Raw genomic sequence first — 22,178 nt, 5'->3', positions numbered from 1 at the left:
GGATGATGTCAGCATTCCTGTGGTCACCACAGCTGGCACTGCACTGGGTCATAACTGAGGCAAATGACTTTTCAGACCACCACAGTACTGGGGCTTAACCAAGTCCTTGGACCACTACTGCCTGGCTGCCACTGCTGTTTATTTAAGGCCCAAGGCCACTTTAGGCAGTGGGTGGCAAATCTTGCCAGGATTGGCCTCATGCCATTAGAGCAGTGGATTTCCTTCATGCCCAAGATGGGTCTAGAAAGGCCATCCAGGAGCAAAGACCTAGCATCAGGGGATTAAGGAATCTGTCTGGTGCTTTATTTTACTGTGGCTGAGCTGATACCCAAGTTGCAAGACAAAGTTCTCTATACTCTTCCTTCTTCTTCCCCCAAGCAGAGGGAGTCTATCCCAGAGCTGCAGTTCCTGGAGTTGGGGGAGGGGTGATACAGGCAATCCCATGGCCACCACAGATTATGTCACACTGGGTGGTGCCCCAGGTTGATTGCCTTTAAGACCAGTGCAGCACCAGGGCTTCCTCAAAGACTGCAATACTTGTGGCCCTGACTGCCACTCAAATTTACTCAGGATCCTTGGCCAATTTAGTCAACTGGTAATGATGCTGGCTAGGACCCAGTTTCCTCCTGCTGAGGTAGAGGATTCCTCTCTGGTCCAGGGTTGATTTAAATGCTCCTTCTGTGGGCATCAGCAGAATTCTGCCCTCTGTTGTGTTCCACTGTAACAGGGAACCAATGAAGTACAATGCAAAGTCCCACATTTGCATTTCACTCTCCCTCTCCAAATCACACAGATTCTCTCTAGATGCTTCACTGCCTAGGGTTGGAGGAAGGTTGGTGTAGGCAATGCAAGGCTCTTCTTTCTACCTTTTCCAATGCCTCGTTTGTTGTTGTTTTATTAAAATCAGGTGCTGTGATTGCTCACCTAATTTTTTGGTTCACAGGAATGAGTTTCCTGTGTGGATAGTTGTTCAGTTGTTCGCTTGGGAGGGACAATCACTGGAAGGTTAAATTTGGCCATCTTGCTCCTCTTCTTTGTCTAATCAAGTTTTTATGTGTATTAATTTTATATCCTTAAATCCTACTAATGTCACTTATTAATTTTAGTATCTTCTTTGTGGATTCCTTGGGATTTTCTAAATAAACAGTAATGCTATTGGCAAATAAAAAGTTTTACTTCTTCCATTGCAATCTTAAATAATTTTACCTCTTTTTCTCACTGTATTACACTGATTAGGATCACTAATATATTGTGTAGCTTTCCATTTAAAATTCAAATTTCTGGACACAGTCCTGCTCTGCCTGTTGTCTGGTGTCTAAAAACTATTGTATTATAGATTTCTCTTAATTATCTAGTTATTTTAAGGTCATAGGGTATATCCAACCCCTGTTACCCTAAATGGCCTGAAGCAAAATGCATTTTGTGTGTCTTTGCAATTAATGTATGTTGTAAACAGCATATACTTGTGTTTTTCTATTTTATTCCTTATGGCAATCTCTGCCTTTTAATTACAATTTTTGGTATACTTACATTTAATGTAATGATTTATGTGGTTGAGTTTAAGTCTGTCCCTGGCTATTTATTTTTTTATTTTATTTTATTTTTTTTTTGGAGTTGAACAATTCTTTATTCTTAGTAGCAAATGACAAAGTTCAACATTTTTTCCCTATTTCTTGCTACTTTCTTTTTATTATTATTATTATACTTTAAGTTTTAGGGTACATGTGCACATTGTGCAGATTAGTTACATATGTATACATGTGCCATGCTGGTGCGCTGCACCCACTAACTCGTCATCTAGCATTAGGTATATCTCCCAATGCTATCCCTCCCCCCTCCCCCCACCCCACAACAGTCCCCAGAGTGTGATATTCCCCTTCCTGTGTCCATGTGATCTCATTGTTCAATTCCCACCTATGAGTGAGAATATACAGTGTTTGGTTTTTTGTTCTTGCGATAGTTTACTGAGAATGATGGTTTCCAATTTCATCCATGTCCCTACAAAGGACATGAACTCATCATTTTTTATGGCTGCATAGTATTCCATGGTGTATATGTGCCACATTTTCTTAATCCAGCCTATCATTGTTGGACATTTGGGTTGGTTCCAAGTCTTTGCTATTGTGAATAATGCCGCAATAAACATACGTGTGCATGTGTCTTTATAGCAGCATGATTTATAGTCCTTTGGGTATATACCCAGTAATGGGATGGCTGGGTCAAATGGTATTTCTAGTTCTAGATCCCTGAGGAATTGCCACACTGACTTCCACAATGGTTGAACTAGTTTACAGTCCCATCAACAGTGTAAAAGTGTTCCTATTTCTCCACATCCTCTCCAGCACCTGTTGTTTCCTGACTTTTTAATGATTGCCATTCTAACTGGTGTGAGATGGTATCTCATTGTGGTTTTGATTTGCATTTCTCTGATGGCCAGTGATGATGAGCATTTTTTCATGTGTTTTTTGGCTGCATAAATGTCTTCTTTTGAGAAGTGTCTGTTCATATCCTTCGCCCACTTTTTGATGGGGTTCTTTGTTTTTTTCTTGTAAATTTGTTTGAGTTCATTGTAGATTCTGGATATTAGCCCTTTGTCAGATGAGTAGGTTGTGAAAATTTTCTCCCATGTTGTAGGTTGCCTGTTCACCCTGATGGTAGTTTCTTTTGCTGTGCAGAAGCTCTTTAGTTTAATTAGATCCCATTTGTCAATTTTGTCTTTTGTTGCCATTGCTTTTGATGTTTTGGACATGAAGTCCTTGCCCACGCCTATGTCCTGAATGGTAATGCCTAGGTTTTCTTCTAGGGTTTTTATGGTTTTAGGTCTAACGTTTAAATCTTTAATCCATCTTGAATTGATTTTTGTATAAGGTGTAAGGAAGGGATCCAGTTTCAGCTTTCTACATATGGCTAGCCAGTTTTCCCAGCACCATTTATTAAATAGGGAATCCTTTCCCCATTGCTTGTTTTTCTCAGGTTTGTCAAAGATCAGATAGTTGTAGGTATGCGGCGTTATTTCTGAGGGTTCTGTTCTGTTCCATTGATCTATATCTCTGTTTTGGTACCAGTACCATGCTGTTTTTGTTACTGTAGCCTTGTAGTATAGTTTGAAGTCAGGTAGTGTGATGCCTCCAGCTTTGTTCTTTTGGCTTAGGATTGACTTGGCAATGCGGGCTCTTTTTTGGTTCCATATGAACTTTAAAGTAGTTTTTTCCAATTCTGTGAAGAAAGTCATTGGTAGCTTGATGGGGATGGCATTGAATCTGTAAATGACCTTGGGCAGTATGGCCATTTTCACGATATTGATTCTTCCTACCCATGAGCGTGGAATGTTCTTCCATTTCTTTGTATCCTCTTTTATTTCCTTGAGCAGTGGTGTGTAGTTCTCCTTGAAGAGGTCCTTCACATCCCTTGTAAGTTGGATTCCTAGGTATTTTATTCTCTTTGAAGCAATTGTGAATGGGAGTTCACTCATGATTTGGCTCTCTGTTTGTCTGTTGTTGGTGTATAAGAATGCTTGTGATTTCTGTACATTGATTTTGTATCCTGAGACTTTGCTGAAGTTGCTTATCAGCTTAAGGAGATTTTGGGCTGAGACAATGGGGTTTTCTAGATAAACAATCATGTCGTCTGCAAACAGGGACAATTTCACTTCCTCTTTTCCTAATTGAATACCCTTTATTTCCTTCTCCTGCCTGATTGCCCTGGCCAGAACTTCCAACACTATGTTGAATAGGAGCGGTGAGAGAGGGCATCCCTGTCTTGTGCCAGTTTTCAAAGGGAATGCTTCCAGTTTTTGCCCATTCAGTATGATATTGGCTGTGGGTTTGTCATAGATAGCTCTTATTATTTTGAAATACGTCCCATCAATACCTAATTTATTGAGAGTTTTTAGCATGAAGGGTTGTTGAATTTTGTCAAAGGCTTTTTCTGCATCTATTGAGATAATCATGTGGTTTTTGTCTTTGGCTCTGTTTATATGCTGGATTACATTTATTGATTTGCGTATATTGAACCAGCCTTGCATCCCAGGGATGAAGCCCACTTGATCATGGTGGATAAGCTTTTTGATGTGCTGCTGGATTCGTTTTGCCAGTATTTTATTGAGGATTTTTGCATCAATGTTCATCAAGGATATTGGTCTAAAATTCTCTTTTTTGGTTGTGTCTCTGCCCGGCTTTGGTATCAGAATGATGCTGGCCTCATAAAATGAGTTAGGGAGGATTCCCTCTTTTTCTATTGATTGGAATAGTTTCAGAAGCAATGGTACCAGTTCCTCCTTGTACCTCTGGTAGAATTCGGCTGTGAATCCATCTGGTCCTGGACTCTTTTTGGTTGGTAAACTATTGATTATTGCCACAATTTCAGCTCCTGTTATTGGTCTATTCAGAGATTCAACTTCTTCCTGGTTTAGTCTTGGGAGGGTGTATGTGTCGAGGAATGTATCCATTTCTTCTAGATTTTCTAGTTTATTTGCATAGAGGTGTTTGTAGTATTCTCTGATGGTAGTTTGTATTTCTGTGGGATCGGTGGTGATATCCCCTTTATCATTTTTTATTGTGTCTATTTGATTCTTCTCTCTTTTTTTCTTTATTAGTCTTGCTAGCGGTCTATCAATTTTGTTGATCCTTTCAAAAAACCAGCTCCTGGATTCATTGATTTTTTGAAGGGTTTTTTGTGTCTCTATTTCCTTCAGTTCTGCTCTGATTTTAGTTATTTCTTGCCTTCTGCTAGCTTTTGAATGTGTTTGCTCTTGCTTTTCTAGTTCTTTTAATTGTGATGTTAGGGTGTCAATTTTGGATCTTTCCTGCTTTCTCTTGTGGGCATTTAGTGCTATAAATTTCCCTCTACACACTGCTTTGAATGCATCCCAGAGATTCTGTTATGTTGTGTCTTTGTTCTCGTTGGTTTCAAAGAACATCTTTATTTCTGCCTTCATTTCGTTATGTACCCAGTAGTCATTCAGGAGCAGGTTGTTCAGTTTCCATGTAGTTGAGCGGCTTTGAGTGAGATTTTTAATCCTGAGTTCTAGTTTGATTGCACTGTGGTCTGAGAGATAGTTTGTTATAATTTCTGTTCTTTTACATTTGCTGAGGAGAGCTTTACTTCCAACTATGTGGTCAATTTTGGAATAGGTGTGGTGTGGTGCTGAAAAAAATGTATATTCTGTTGATTTGGGGTGGAGAGTTCTGTAGATGTCTATTAGGTCTGCTTGGTGCAGAGCTGAGTTCAATTCCTGGGTATCCTTGTTGACTTTCTGTCTCGTTGATCTATCTAATGTTGACAGTGGGGTGTTAAAGTCTCCCATTATTAATGTGTGGGAGTCTAAGTCTCTTTGTAGGTCACTCAGTACTTGCTTTATGAATCTGGGTGCTCCTGTATTGGGTGCATATATATTTAGGATAGTTAGCTCCTCTTGTTGAATTGATCCCTTTACCATTATGTAATGGCCTTCTTTGTCTTTTTTGATCTTTGTTGGTTTAAAGTCTGTTTTATCAGAGACTAGGATTGCAACCCCTGCCTTTTTTTGTTTTCCATTTGCTTGGTAGATCTTCCTCCATCCTTTTATTTTGAGCCTATGTGTGTCTCTGCACGTGAGATGGGTTTCCTGAATACAGCACACTGATGGGTCTTGACTCTTTATCCAACTTGCCAGTCTGTGTCTTTTAATTGGAGAATTTAGTCCATTTACATTTAAAGTCAATATTGTTATGTGTGAATTTGATCCTGTCATTATGATGTTAGCTGGTGATTTTGCTCATTAGTTGATGCAGTTTCTTCCTAGTCTCGATGGTCTTTACATTTTGGCATGATTTTGCAGCGGCTGGTACCGGTTGTTCCTTTCCATGTTTAGCGCTTCCTTCAGGAGCTCTTTTAGGGCAGGCCTGGTGGTGACAAAATCTCTCAGCATTTGCTTGTCTGTAAAGTATTTTATTCCTCCTTCACTTATGAAGCTTAGTTTGGCTGGATATGAAATTCTGGGTTGAAAATTCTTTTCTTTAAGAATGTTGAATATTGGCCCCCACTCTCTTCTGGCTTGTAGGGTTTCTGCCGAGAAATCCACTGTTAGTCTGATGGGCTTCCCTTTGAGGGTAACCCGACCTTTCTCTCTGGCTGCCCTTAACATTTTTTCCTTCATTTCAACTTTGGTGAATCTGACAATTATGTGTCTTGGAGTTGCTCTTCTCGAGGAGTATCTTTGTGGCGTTCTCTGTATTTCCTGAATCTGAATGTTGGCCTGCCTTGCTAGATTGGAGAAGTTCTCCTGGATAATATCCTGCAGAGTGTTTTCCAACTTGGTTCCATTCTCCGCATCACTTTCACTTTCAGGTACACCAATGAGACGTAGATTTGGTCTTTTCACATAGTCCCATATTTCTTGGAGGCTTTGCTCATTTCTTTTTATTCTTTTTTCTCTAGACTTCCCTTCTCGCTTCATTTCATTCATTTCATCTTCCATTGCTGATACCCTTTCTTCCAGTTGATCGCATCGGCTCCTGAGGCTTCTGCATTCTTCACGTAGTTCTCGAGCCTTGGTTTTCAGCTCCATCAGCTCCTTTAAGCACTTCTCTGTATTGGTTATTCTAGTTATACATTCGTCTAAATTTTTTTCAAAGTTTTCAACTTCTTTGCCTTTGGTTTGAATGTCCTCCCGTAGCTCAGAGTAGTTTGACCGTCTGAAGCCTTCTTCTCTCAGCTTGTCAAAATCATTCTCCATCCAGCTTTGTTCCGTTGCTGGTGAGGAACTGCTTTCCTTTGGAGGAGGAGAGGCGCTCTGCGCTTTAGAGTTTCCAGTTTTTCTGTTCTGTTTTTTCCCCATCTTTGTGGTTTTATCTACTTTTGGTCTTTGATGATGGTGATGTACAGATGGGTTTTCGGTGTGGATGTCCTTTCTGTTTGTTAGTTTTCCTTCTAACAGACAGGACCCTCAGCTGCAGGTCTGTTGGAATACCCTGCCGTGTGAGGTGTCAGTGTGCCCCCGCTGGGGGGTGCCTCCCAGTTAGGCTGCTCGGGGGTCAGGGGTCAGGGACCCACTTGAGGAGGCAGTCTGCCCGTTCTCAGATCTCCAGCTGCGTGCTGGGAGAACCACTGCTCTCTTCAAAGCTGTCAAACAGGGACATTTAAGTCTGCAGAGGTTACTGCTGTCTTTTTGTTTGTCTGTGCCCTGCCCCCAGAGGTGGAGCCTGCAGAGGCAGGCAAGCCTCCTTGAGCTGTGGTGGGCTCCACCCAGTTCGAGCTTCCCAGCTGCTTTGTTTACCTAAGCAAGCCTGGGCAATGGCGGACGCCCCTCCCCCAGCCTGGCTGCCGCCTTGCAGTTTGATCTCAGACTGCTGTGCTAGCAATCAGCGAGATTCCGTGGGCGTAGGACCCTCCGAGTCAGGTGTGGGATATAGTCTTGTGGTGCGCCGTTTTTTAAGCCGGTCTGAAAAGCGCAATATTCGGGTGGGAGTGACCCGATTTTCCAGGTGCGTCCGTCGCCCCTTTCTTTGACTCGGAAAGGGAACTCCCTGACCCCTTGAGCTTCCCAGGTGAGGCAGTGCCTCGCCCTGCTTCGGCTCGCGCACGGTGCGCGCACCCACTGGCCTGCGCCCACTGTCTGGCACTCCCTAGTGAGATGAACCCGGTACCTCAGATGGAAATGCAGAAATCACCCGTCTTCTGCGTCGCTCACGCTGGGAGCTGTAGACCGGAGCTGTTCCTATTCGGCCATCTTGGCTCTGGATCCTGTCCGTGGCTATTTATTTTTATTTGTTTTCAGTGTTTCTCTCTTCTTTTGTGTCTAATTTCCTATCTTTTTTGAAGAATTTTTGATATTCTGTTTCCTTCCCACTATTAGCTTTCTTTAGATAATCTTTGGTATTTAATGTTTTGTTTTTAATATATGGTAACTGTAATGGTTAAAATGCTTTATTCTTTAATTTACCATCTCTATTTTAAATTATTATAGAATATTTATACTTAATGTAAGAACCTTGTAATATTATAATTCAGTTTCTCTCCCATCCCTTGTGATATTCTTGTTTATGTCATAATTCTACATGTTTTGAATTCTACAATATATAGAACATGTAGTCTATATATCTATATCTAAAATATAGAGATATATAAATTTATATATCTATATTATATATCTAGATACCTAGATATAGAGATATAAATAAATAATATTTGACTATATAGTTAAACATATATATAGCTATAGTCAATAGATTTAAAAATATTTAAAAACAAAAAATTATGTCTCATCTTCAACCATTACCAATTACCATTTCCAGTAATCTACATTTCTACCCATAGACCCTTAATTTCATTAATTTTTAATTTCTGTTGCCAAAAATGCTTTTAACATTCTTGTTGCATTGATCTAATAACAAATTCTCTTGGCTTTTTTTATCTAAAAATATCCTTATTTCACCTTAGCTTTTGAAATATATTTCTAGATATAAAATTCTAAGTTGATAGATATTTTTTCTAAATTATGTATTTTAAATATATAACTCTTTCGCTTTCTGTTTCTCATTATTTCTGAGGATAAGGCGATTGCTATTTTGATAATTGACCTCTTATTATAATGTACCTATTTTTGTATTTTCCCCTGGTTATGTTTAAAATTTTCTCTTTAGGACATAATAATTGTACATACATATGTGCATCCAAAATGTGAGCACCTAAATATATTTTAAAAATTAAGAGATCTGAAGGGAGGCACAGACTGCAATACAATTATAGTAGGAGATTTCAATGCCCACTTTCAACACTAGGCATATTATCCAGATAGAAAATCACTAAGAAAACATTGGGCTTAGGCCAGGTGTGTGGCTCATGCCTGTAGTTCCAGCACTTTGGGAAGCCAAGGTGGGCAGATCACTTGAGACCAGGAATTTGAGACCAGCCTGGCCAACATGGTAAAACGCCGTCTCTACTACAAATACAAAAATAAGCTGGCTCTGGTGGCTCCCATCTGTAATCCCAGCTAATTGGGAGGCTGAGGCAAGGGAATTGTTTGAACCTGGGTGGCAGAGTATGCAGTGAGCTGAGATTGCATCACTGCACTCCAGCCTGGGTGACAGCCCATCTCAAACAAACAAACAAAAAAACAAAGAAAACACTGGGCTTGAACTACATTTTAGAACAAACCGATCTAACAGATATATAAGGATCCATTATACTCAACAGCAACAGAATGCATATTCTTCTCAAGTGCACACAAAACTTCTCCAGGATAAATCATTTGTTAGGCCGCAAAACAAGTCCAACTATAAGAAGATTGAAATCATATCACATATCTTTTCCAAAAACAATGTTATTGGTTTCTCTTAGTTATCTATTTATTTTGCTTAATACAAGCTAGAAACCAATAACAGAAGGAATCATGGGAAAAAAAACAAATATGTGAAATTAAACAGCATGCTCCTGAACAACGATTAGGTCAAAGAAGAAATTAGGGAAACTTAAAAAATAACTTGAGGCAAATGAAAATGACACACAACATACCAAAACTTATGGGATGTAACAAAAGCAGTTCTAGAGTGAAGGTTATAGCAATAAACACTTACATAAAAAATAGGATCTCTAATAACCTCATATTATACCTCAAGGAACTAGAAGAAGAAGAACAAACTGAACCAAATGCTAACATAAGGAAGAAAAAAGCAAGGATTTGAGCAGAAAAAAAAATAGACCCCTAAAACAAAATAGAAAAGATCAAGTGTTTTTTGTAAAGCTAAAAAAAAAAAAAATTACAAACCTTTAGTTAGAGTAAGAAAAAAAAGACAGCAGGCTCAAATAAATAAAATAAAAAAGGAAACAGAAGACATTACAAATGATAACACAGAAATGCAAAGGATCATAACAGACAACTATGAACCATTATACACCAACATATTGGACAGCCTAGAAAAAATAAATTCATAGAAACATGTAAGCTACCAGCCTGCACCAAGAAGAAATTGGAAATCTAAGCAGATCAATAACACATAAGGAGATTGAATCAGTAATTAAAAGTCTCCTGTCAAAGAAAAGCCCAGGACTAGGTGGCTTCATGACTGAATTCTATCAAACATTTAAAGAAAAACTAGTGCCAATTCTTATCAAACTCTTCAGAAAAATTAAAGAGGAGGGAATACTTTCAAACTCATTTTACAAGGCCAGTATCACTCTGCTACCAAAGCTATACAAAGACGTTACAAGAAAAGAAAACTATAGGCCAATATCTCTCATGAAAATAGATGCAAAAATTCTAAACAAAATACTAGCAAACCTGTTCAAAAGTACATTAAAACGACCCCATAAATACACAAAATTATTATGTGTCATAATTTTTGTAAAAGGCGAGAAATTTTAAAAAGAATCATTCACGACGATCATGTGACATTTACCCTGGGAAGCAAGTTTGGTTTGACATATACAAATCAAATGTGGTTCACCATATTAACAGAACGAAGGTCAAAAACCATATGATAATCTCAATAAATGCAGAACTATTTGATAAAATTAATATCCTTTCATGAAAAAATTCAACAAATTCAGTATAGAAATAATGTTTCACAATGGAATAAAAGCCATATATGACAAGCCTATAGCTAACATCATACTCAACAGTGAAGAGTTGAAGGCTTTTTCCTGTAAGATCAGGAAGAAGACAAGGATGCTCACTTACACTACTTCTGTTCAACATAGTACTGGAAGTCCTAGTCAGAACAATTAGAGAAGAGAAATACATACCATCAAAGCTGACAAACAATTTTAAATTCGCAAGATACAAAATCAACAACAAAAAATCAATAAAATTTCTACACATTAACAACAGCCTATCTGAAAAACAAATTAAGAAAATAATCCCATTTACAATAGCATCAATAATAAAATACATAGAAATAAATTTAACCAAGGAAATGAAATATCTGTATGCTGAAAAGTATAAAACACTTAAGAAAGAAATTGAATAATACACAAGTAAATGGAAAGATATCTCACATTCATGAATTAGAATAATTAATATTGTTTAAATGCCCATAATACCTGAAGGGCTCTACAATGCAATCCTTATCAAAATTCCAATGTTGTTCTTTGCAGAATAGAAAAACAAACTAATTATAAAATTCCTATGGAACTACAAAACACTTCTAACAGCCAAAACAATCTTGGCCAAAAAGAACAAAGGTAGAGGCATCACACAACTGGATTTCAATGTACATTACAAAGCTATAGTAATCAAATAGCGTGGTACTGGAATAAAAACAGACACATTGACCTATGGAATGGGACAAAGAGCCAAGAAATAAGTCCACATATATATGATCAATTGGTTTTTGACAAAAGAGCCAAGAACACACAGTTGGAAAAGGACATTACTTTTAATAAATGATGTTGGGAAAACTAAATATTCACATAGAGAAGAATGAAAATCTCCCCTTTTATGTAAGAATCAACCCACAATGTATTAAAGACCTAAATTTAAGACTTGAAACTATAAAACTATTAGAAGAAAAATCTAGGGGAAAAACACCATGACATTGGCCTGGTCAGGGATTTTGTGAATATGTTTTCAAAAGCATTGGCAAAGAAAGAAAAAACAGACAAATAGGGTTGCATCAAACTAAAAAAAGCTTCTATACAGCAAAGAGAACAATTAGTAGAATGAAGAGACAATCTAAGAATGAAGAGAAAAATATTTGGAAATGTTATATTAGATAAAGGGTGAATATCCAAAATATTCAAGGGACTCTAATTTCTCAATAACAAGAAAACAAATAACCCTATTAAATAATGGGCAAAAGACTTGAATAGAGATTTCTTAAAAGAAGACACACAAATGACCAACAGATATATGAAAAAAACCTTATTATTTCAAATCATCAAATAAATGCAAATTAAAACAACAATGAGATATATCACCTCATATCTGTTATATTGGCTATTATCAAAAAATGAAAAATAAGTGTTGGCAAGGATGTGAAAAAAAAAGAAACCCTCATAGGCTTTTGTTGGTATTGTGAATTATTACAGTCATTTTGCAAAGCAGTATGAAGATTCCACAAAAAACTAAAAATAGAATTGCCATTTGATCTAGCAATCCCAGTACTGGGTATATGCCCAAAGAAATTGAAATCAATATGCTGAAGATATATCTATACTCCCATGTGTATTCTAGCATTATTCACCACAGCTAAGATATGGAAACAACCTAAGTGTTTGTCAATGGATAAATTGATTTTTTAAATGTGGTATATATACACAATGGAATACTATTCAGCCTTAATAAAAACAGGAAATTCTGTCATTTGCAACAACATGAATAAATCCAGAGGTCATTACATTAAGTGAGAGAGGCCAGGAACAGAGAGATAAATACCATATGTATTAGTCGATTCTCACACTATTATAAGAACTGCCCAAGCCTGGGTAATTTATAAAGAAAAGAGGTTTCATTGACTCACAGTTCCACATGGCTGGGGAGGCCTCAGGAAACTTACAATAATGGCAGAAGGGGAAGCAGGGGCATCTACATGGTGGCAACTAAGAGAAAGAGTATGTGAAGGAGGAACTGTCAAACACTTATAAAACCACCAGATTTCCTGAGAACTCATGCACTCTCACAAGAACAGCATGGGGGAAACCGTCCCCATGATCCAATTACATCCCACCAGGTCTCTCCCTTGATGTGGGGATTATGGGAATTGCAATTTGAGATGACATTTGAGTGGGGACACAGCCAAACCATATCACCATATAATCTCACTTATAGGTGGAATCATAAAAAGTCAAAATGACAGACAAAGTAGAGAGTACATATATGGTTACTAGAAGCTAGAGGAAGTAGGGAGGTGGAGGTGAAAGGGAAAATGTTGCTCAGTGGGTGCAAAGTTACAGTTAGAAGTAGGTTCAAGTATTCTTTTGAGCAGTAAGGCAACAATAGCTAATAATAATGTATGTTTCCAAAAAGCTAAAGAAAGGATTTTTGATCATTCCAAAATACATACACATATTGAAATATTACATTATATCCTATAAAGACACAATTGTCCTTCTTTAATTAAAACTAAAAAATTTAAAACATGAAACAGAATTTCTTCTTTATCTTCAATTGTCAGCATTTTTATTTGATATACATACATGTGTTTTCCTTTGAATTTATACTGCTCAAGTTTTGATGAATTTTCTGGATGTCTGAACTGATGACTTTTCTTCATTTAGGAATATTTTGTGCAATTTTTTTCAAATTATCTCTTATACCTCTTTTTGTCTTTTTTTGTTTGTTTGTTTTTGGGAAGGAGTCTCACTCTATCACCCAGGCTGGAGTGCATTAGCGCGACCTCGGCTAACTGCAACCTCTGCTGCCTGGGTTCAAGTGATTCTCCTGCCTCAGCCTCCCGAGTAGCTGGGATTACAGGCGCCCACTACCACACCCGGCTAATTTTTGTATTTGTAGTAGAGACGGGGTTTCACCATGTTGGCCAGACTGGCCTCAAACTCCTGACCTCAAGTGATCCACCCACCTTGGCCTCCTAAAGTTTTGGGAGTACAGGCATAAGCCAACCGACTGGCCTAAACATATTTAGCTGTTTTTATACTACATAAAAATAGAATTACATGTAGAAAATACTTGAAAGTGGATTATTTAAATGTCCAAATGTCCAAAGTGGATTATTTAAATGTTTAAGAGAAATATAGGAACCACTGTTTTTCAAATATATCATCCCAGGGATAGGGGAAGGATTTCTGAATGAAGGTAGTGTTTGCAAAAATTAATAGCTATTTCCTGTCTAGATGTTGTGTCCAGTCAATTCAAGAAAGTAATTGCAGATGGATAGCATATGTTCTTTGTTGAGCTAGGCACTTTGGGAAATGAGAAGCACAGAACATGGCTCCTTCTTGAGAAAAATTACAGATGAGTTTTGGAAATAAAGTATTCACAAAAGTTACATATTAATATGAATTAATAACACAAAAGTGTAAGAGGCAATATGACAAATAATCAAATAAGTAGAACTAACAGAAAAGTTGTATACTTGGAAAAGAAACTGAAATGACCCAAGTGGGAAAATGGGGAAACGAGTGAAGATTTTCTATCATAGAAATGATAGAAAATCATTTTCTGTTCACTAGTTCTGGTGCTATTTAAAAATATATATCCAATAATTTATTAATCGTCTGCCCAATTATTTCAGTCCAAGAGACCTCATAATCCATTAGCCATGGCCAAAGAGCCTTATGGCAATATCATTCTTGTAATCATAGAATCCAAAGAATCTATCCAATTTCATTGTCTCTCACTAGCATCTTAGCACAGATAATAACCATTACATTTCTTCCCAAAGATGTTCTTGCTCCTTTAATGAAACATTTTTCAATAAATCGGTTCAGCGAATATAATTCGTGTCTTCCTCAAAGACAAAATGAGGGAGTAGGGATTAGGTCATGATCACAATCATGTCATTCTTAGCATTCTTGTTCTTAGACAGTACTTACCTTTTTTTGACAAATAATTCTAGTTAGCAACCTGATTTTAGTATTCCATTCCCCTTTACAGAGAGAAATCCTATTTTATTTTTTGCTGACAATAAACCACAAGGTAAAAAAAAAAAAAAAAGAATACTACATATTAGCAGCTTTATTCTTGTTCAAGTTGGTCCGTAAAATATAAGCAGTAGTCATTGAGAACATTTATTAAGAAAGCTCTTTAAAGATAATTTATTTATATGCAAGTATTCCAGTTTTTGTTAATACAGAGCTAAAAGGCTAGTCAAAAATTTCAGGAGCATTGACCGGGCGTGGTGGCTCAAGCCTGTAATCCCAGCACTTTGGGAGGCCGAGGTGGGTGGATCATGAGATCGGGAGATTGAGACCATCCTGGCTAACACAGTGAAACCCCGTCTCTACTAAAAATACAAAAAATTAGCCGGGCATGGTGGCAGGTGCCTGTAATCCCACCTACTCTGGAGGCTGAGGCAGGAGAATTGTGTGAACCCTGGAGGTGGAGCTTGCATTGAGCCGAGATCGCACCACTGCACTTCAGCCTGGGCGACAGAGCGAGACTCCATCTCCAAAAAAAAAAAAAAAAAAAAAAAAAAAAAAAAAAAAAAAAAAATTGAGGCGCATTTATATGCTGATTTTAGAATTCCCCCCTATTTCTGGCTACCTTTAGTTATCTTCCTTTTGATTATTGAGTAACTAGCACTTTTATTCATCAGTTTTCAGATCTGCTCCCCCTATTGCAGTTTTCCTACTCGGGGTGTAATTCTCTCTGTTGTTGAATTATCTTGTTTTGCTATGGTTACATTGTTTCCTGAACTCCTATTTTCTTCGTAGTCCTCAACTGCAACTGCATTTTCAGTCTTTTGATAGAAGGAGGTCCCATATTGCTTTTCTTCCCTTCTTTCAGTCTGAGAGATCCAGCATCCCTCTTAGACCAAAGGTCCAATATAGCTACTCACATGGTTGGTCCCTTGTTTGGGAAGGCTGAAAACGTAAACTCCTGTGTGACCCGTCCCTCTTCATTTGGTTTCAGGCCCTCTCCACAAGTTCCCTCCAGGTGAGTAGTCAGATTTCTTATATGGAGACTAAAGGGTCCAAGAAGGAATGTTTTAAGAGGTCCAGGCAGAAGTTGCAAGACTTAGTATGATCTACCCTCAGGACTTTGTAAAATTACTTCTGCAGTATCCACTGGTTAATAAGTCCATAAGCTAGGCCAGATTCAAGGGGAGCATGATTAGATTCCACACCTAAATTGGAGGAATAGCAAAGTATTTGCAACCAACCATCTTTAATCGACCACAGATGTTTTGTTTTAGTTTCACAAATCCTGAAAAGGGTAAACATGTATATACGATAGATGGATTTGAAAATGAACTACAGAAGAGCTCTAACTAAAGGTGAAAGAGGTCCAGCTGTAAAAAGGGGAACAAAGCAATCATTTAAACTCTCCAAAGGCACTATTGTTGAGGTAGGATGGACCTGGGAGGAGAGACAGGCTTTTATATCCTTAATAGAGACCTCAGAGCTCATGTTCTTCAGGAATCATAAAAATAAGCAAGTCATGCAGTGACTTATGCCTGTAATCCCAGCACTTTGGGAGGCTGAGGCAGGTGGATCACCTGAGATCAGGAGTTCGAGACCAGCTTGGCCAACATGGAGAAATCCTGTCTCTATTAAAAGTACAAAAAATTAGCTGAGTGTGGTGGTGGGCACCTGTAATCCCAGCTACTTGGGAGGCTGAGGCACGAGAATCGCTTGAACCCAGGAGGTGGAGGTTGCAGTGAGCTGAGATCGTGCCATTGCACTCCAGCCTGGGCAACAAAGCAAGACTCTGTCTCAATAAATAAATAAAAAAGCAAACAAGCAAGTCAGTCATATCCAAACCAAGAATAATGAGATCCATTAAAGGTTCCCCACATCTCTAAGGAATCGCTCTTTTGTTTATCACATTATGGCCAACAGAAACCCAGGGACTCCACACACCATGGACCCTACTAGTACTGAGACACCTAAACCCTATTGACTAAACACAGGTGCTGGCTGTTTTCCTACCAAATTTCATATTCTAGCACAGAACTTTCAAATTTTTGAAATTTTGAAGTTTCCCTGCTCAGGGAACTCTGATTAAGTAGATATCTCACATTATGTTACTTATACCTTGGAAGAATTATAGTTTTCTCTTTAGAGAGGAGGAGTAGAATAAAAATTTTAAGAAAGTAAAATAGAATAGATTAAGTCCCTTTTATTTGTAAGTTCTTCACTGCCTTTCCTCATTTCTGCTAAATGTGCTGTCCATACAAGAAAAATAAAACATTGGCCCACCTTCCAAGGAACTTTTCTTCCTATGTGGTTCTGACAATGACCCACATGCCCTCTCTTGAGCCCCACAGGGCTGGGCTGCAAATCTTTGTGAGACTGTAATTGATAGGAGAATATGAGGCTATACAGTATTAGCCCCTGTGATTCAAAATAATGCCCTTTACTTCACTGACATGATTTTGCTTGATTAAATACGTGAAACATGATTCATTTAATCATCTTAATATAAGGGACTCCAGCTCACATTCCTTCATTAGATTTTTAAAATATTCTCTGTAACAATAGATTTTACTCTGCCTGAAGAATCAATCACTAATTACTCTTTTTTTCCTCATGGTAAATAAATACCCTAAAATTTTTTAAAAATCAATGCTCAAAATATTTTAAAAAACTAATTATATTGATCTTCTCCTATATGTTTTCATTAAAAATATTTTCATTTGAATTCCATTATTCCTTCAAGGCATTTTTTAATCTACTTTTAATGGTTTCTCACATGATGCATGTCACTGGTTTATATTAACATTCTGTCATTAGCTAAATAAATAGCTTCTCTTTGGTATAGTTTGTTTTTCTGTAGTTAAAATCACATCCATAAATGCACTCTTTTCGGAGTTTAGAATTAGGTATTTTTAAAATAGTCAATATAAGAAAAGCAAATGGAAATTTATAGAACATTATCAATAGTCTATAACTTTACCCCAAAAAAATTCACTGTCAGAGAATATATTGGGTCCTAGATTTGGTTATGAGTCCTTCAAGTGATCTAGATGAAAATTCTGGAAGCTGTCTATTCAGTACTGAGACAAATGTTTCTAGGTTGTCATTAAGAAGTCCTTGACCCGCTAGAACCCCTTACACTCTGCCAATGGAGAGGTTAGTATATTAAAATCACACACAGAAGCAAGAGCTAAAAATTATGTTTTAGACTTTGAAATAGCTCTTAAAACTTATTTTTAATGGTAAAGTAAGAGGTTCAATCACTCTTGGACATTTTTACTCCATTCATAATCCATGATGTGATTTTCCTTTTCTGTCTGTTCATCTAAAATAAGCATAGCCCTTAGTTATGTGCACAAAGTGTTTTACTGAAGTGTAAGGAAGCTATCCAGGGAGACAATTTACAGGCATACAACTTAGTTACAGATTTTAGCATGGTATGGATCAGACAAATATGTCTTCTCAGTTTCAACTTACTTACTTAAATACTGGCTGGACAATTCATTCAAATATCCAACACATGATATTGGGGGCTTATTCTTGAGAACACTGTCTATATGCCTTGTGACATGGCAGAAAATAAGAGGGACCCTACATCCTCATGGAGCTTTCACATAGCACCTTTTAAAAGAAAGAAAACATTCCCCAGAAGCACTGCATACTCTAAATTTGACTTATCCTCAGATTCTGCAACCATAAACTGCTGGCCTTTAATACAGATAATCTCCCACTAACTACTGTTTCTTATCTTTTTTAAAAAAAATTAAGTATCTCCTTAACTTCAATTTATTTCCTCATATTTGACCAGACTGTAGTTTTCATCATATGCCTTCTACTTATCCATTCTCTTTGGTTCATACCTTCTGCTTACAAGCTGTCTTTAAAGTCAAGCAGGGGAGTTCAAACAGCTACTAGTGTCATCCAGGTATAAGCTGAAATATAGTTTCCTTTCTTACTCTTCCAGTTCAAACTAGGTGGTCCTTCTATACTTTACTGTAGTAACACAGAAAGGTATGGTGTGTCTAAAGCTTCTCAATAAATCATTTGGGGTACACAGGCAATAACCTAGGTCTCCTAATTCTAGCCTAACTCTTTATCAGATTTCATCTTCAAATTGGACATAATTTTTAAATCAACAGTTACATGTTTACATTTCAAACAAAACTATAAGCTCCCTCAAGCAAAAATGTTTTCATATATGACAAAAGGAACATAATGACAGCACACATATAATATGAGAGGGGAGTTTCTTCCAAACACTATTTTAACATCATGAGTTTTGTGATTGGCAAACTGAATAAGTGAAAGCTGATAAGCCCCAAACTGGAAATGCAACAAGGATACCCATTTGTGATTGGTTCATGTGTCAATTATATGTGTATGAACATAAGCAAATAGCAACCCTATGACCTTCCTTCCCTTCCCCTCCTCCAAAAGAAAGAAAAAGTAAGGAAAAAGTTCCAATTCCAGAGAAATAGGAACTTCTAACTTACTAGTTCTGTATGACAGGGGAAAGTAAGTCACAAGGAAAAACCTAATGTGGATGGCTCTACTGAAAATGTGTCTTATTAACTAAACTGGTTAATCATACTCCTCACCCCCATAAATATTGTAAATATCACTTACTCATCATATTCAGTAATATATTTTCAAGAAAAAATTGATTAATTATAGCTTATAATGACAGACACAGCAGTGGCCACCACTCTGCTAGGTGTTGCTGAGTTGACTTGTGTCTAGGATTCTACTTGACAGCTGTCAGGTACTCAGGGACTTTGGGTGATAGAAGACAGTTTTTACCTAAAACTTTCAGTATTTTCAAAAGTAATGAAGATGTATAGAATATGTGACCTTGGCCCAAGGTATATTTTTCAAAAGTTCATCAATTCATTTGTCCCCAAGGATTTAATTTGTTATCCCATAAGACAATGATGGCTGTATCTTATAAAAAAATCAAGTAGAAATTACTCATAGTAGTAGTATATTAAACTTGTTAATATTGAGTGCTATTATGGGATAGGAACAATTAGAGTTGGTGCAGAAGTATTTGCGATTTTTACCATTACTTTCAATGGCAAAAAAACCGCAATGCAATTACTTTTGCACCGACCTAATAAAAAAACTTCTCTTTCAAAACATTGGATAAATTGTTAACTTATATCACTGAAAAAAAATTTAGTGTGGAGATCTATATATGTAAAGTTTTCTTAGTTGCAAATGAATGTAATCACAATAATAGAATCAGTACCAGCTGCATAATTTCTGGGGTGTGGCAAAATAAAAATTTTGGGTTCCTTATTCAAAAATTATTAATTTTCAATGCAGTGGCAGCTGACTCTTAAACCAAGCACAGGACACTGTGTGACTCTACAGTTTGCATGCCATGACTGTAATTTAGAGTTAAGTACCTTGCTATATACATGCAATTACAAGTAAAAATCTTTCATCTAATAGAAAAGTAGACACAGCTACTGACATTTGCACATGAAGAAATTATAGCACAGAAGAGCATAATATGTTCAGCTAAAGCTTCCCAGAAAGTCAGCACAAGTACTCAGACAATAACCTAGGTCTCCAAACACCAGTGCAACTTTCTGTTTACTTTATCAGATTTCATCTCCAAATCGAACTCCAATTTCAACAAATGGCAAAGACATTGTATGACCAATATACTCTGTTTCCCCTCAAAACATCACCTCTGGAGTCAATTCCAAGAATTTAATTGTATGAGACAAACAACAACTGTTGCTTTTGTGAATTACTTTTTGCCCCATTCAGAGTCCAAAACATTGCAGGACTGGGGAAATGAGAAAACTCATAAAGCACCAGCTCTTTTCTATCCAGTGCAGCTGAGAGTTGTAATTAATAAATATAGAGAGACTCACAGTCCAGCAGCACCTAAAGTAATAACTACTTTTATGAATATGAGACACAGGTCTCAGGGGGTCTTGAGGAAAGTTTCTGCTCTATTGATAACATTGTCAGACAACAAATTTCATATTACTGAACATGTCCTATTTCAGGACATGCTGGAAAGGGACACTGTAGGAAACATAAATGTCAGAGGAAATAGGAATGCCTGTGACGCTCCATACACATTTCTTTGAGCAATAAAGGTGATCTGGCTTGGGATGTCATTCTTGGAGTGACAAGAAATTAGAAAAGCACCCATACCTGGGGAAGAACTTGAACATGTGGTAAGTATAGACAACATTACAAGAAAGCCCAAGCTATTGAAAGTATCGATTTCCTGGAAACTACCCAGTATGGTATCCATTCCTCATTCTTTCTTTCATATATCAGCAAATATTTGTGTGTCAGATCAGCTACTTAGCCACACAGACCTTTATAATAAAAGTCATGTGATTCATTGTACACAGGTATAAACTGAATGCAATTGTCATGTTATTTCATGCGCTATCTCCGCAAATTCTGTCTTTCATTAATCTTACCAGCAAGTCAAAACTGCTAGTCAAGAGTTTTTTTAATAGATACTCATTAGAAAGGGAAGATTTCTTGACACGTAATCACATTCTTTTCAATACTCAACAAGCATTTTTTTCATCCTTTTCCCGTTTGCCCCAAGAATACTAGCTGGTGGTGCTTGTGGCTGTGGTGTTTATGCCGAGATAATTTTGCCACGAATAATCTTGCTTTCATTATTATTTTCACATCACTCTGGTATATCGACTTTGGAAACAAGACATCATTCTATTTAAGCCATTCTGGTTTTAGTAGTGGTCTTTCCATTTATAAAATATAGTAATTCTCGATAGCTGAAAACGTAGCATTTTCTACACATGATGTTAACATCATTCTGGAACAGTTGTTGGCCAAAGATTCATCCTAAATAGATGATTCTGATGATTCAGACGATTTTATGCTCTCTGTTAAGAAGTAAAGAAATAACTTCAGGAACAGTTTTTATATTTTATTTTCACATTGAAAATCAGATTTGCTTCAGCCTCAATGAGCGTGTTTATCTAAAATTAAATGAGCTCTGGTAGCGAGCTGCACTTTTTTTTTCCGAATAGGTAAAGGGTTAAACTAGCCAACAGAAAGCTCCCACATTCTCCACCCCTTGTATCTACTGCCCCTAACCAAGTTGTTTGCCCAACCCCCAGCTACACCCTCTATTTTCTTGACTGAAAGGCAAGAAGGGCATTTGCTGAAGCACAAGCATCTCTAACCAAGCCTTTCCAGCTGGAAATACCTCTTTGTCATTCAGAGAACCTGTTAGTTTGATGATGTTCCTTCAGTGATCAGTGAATGGAACACCAGCTAGGTGCTTTATGTACATTATTTCTGGATGTTTATAAACACCACACAAGGAAATGTCATTCATTCTTTAAAAGCTAGGTGGGGATAGAGATAGGCTTTGAACATAAAGATGTGAAACAACAGATATGTTTCGCAGCTTGGGGGAAAAACCTGAATTGTCAGTGTCGTTTCCTGGATGGGTGAAATTACAGGTAAGACTCTTTTTATGCATACAGATCTAGAGATTAAAATAGAATTTCAAAATTGTTAATTTTTTCTTATTGAGTTAAATTAGGTAAAATTTGTGACTTCCTCTATAAAACATCTCCTGACAGGTAACATACTCAGTAAAGATGTCAATTACTGAACAAGTATTATTCTGTTGTTCTAATTTCATTTCATGT

This window comes from Gorilla gorilla, chromosome 16 (genome assembly GCF_029281585.2).
Source record: "Gorilla gorilla gorilla isolate KB3781 chromosome 16, NHGRI_mGorGor1-v2.1_pri, whole genome shotgun sequence".
NCBI lineage: Eukaryota > Metazoa > Chordata > Mammalia > Primates > Hominidae > Gorilla > Gorilla gorilla.
This window is presented reverse-complemented; position numbering follows the sequence as displayed.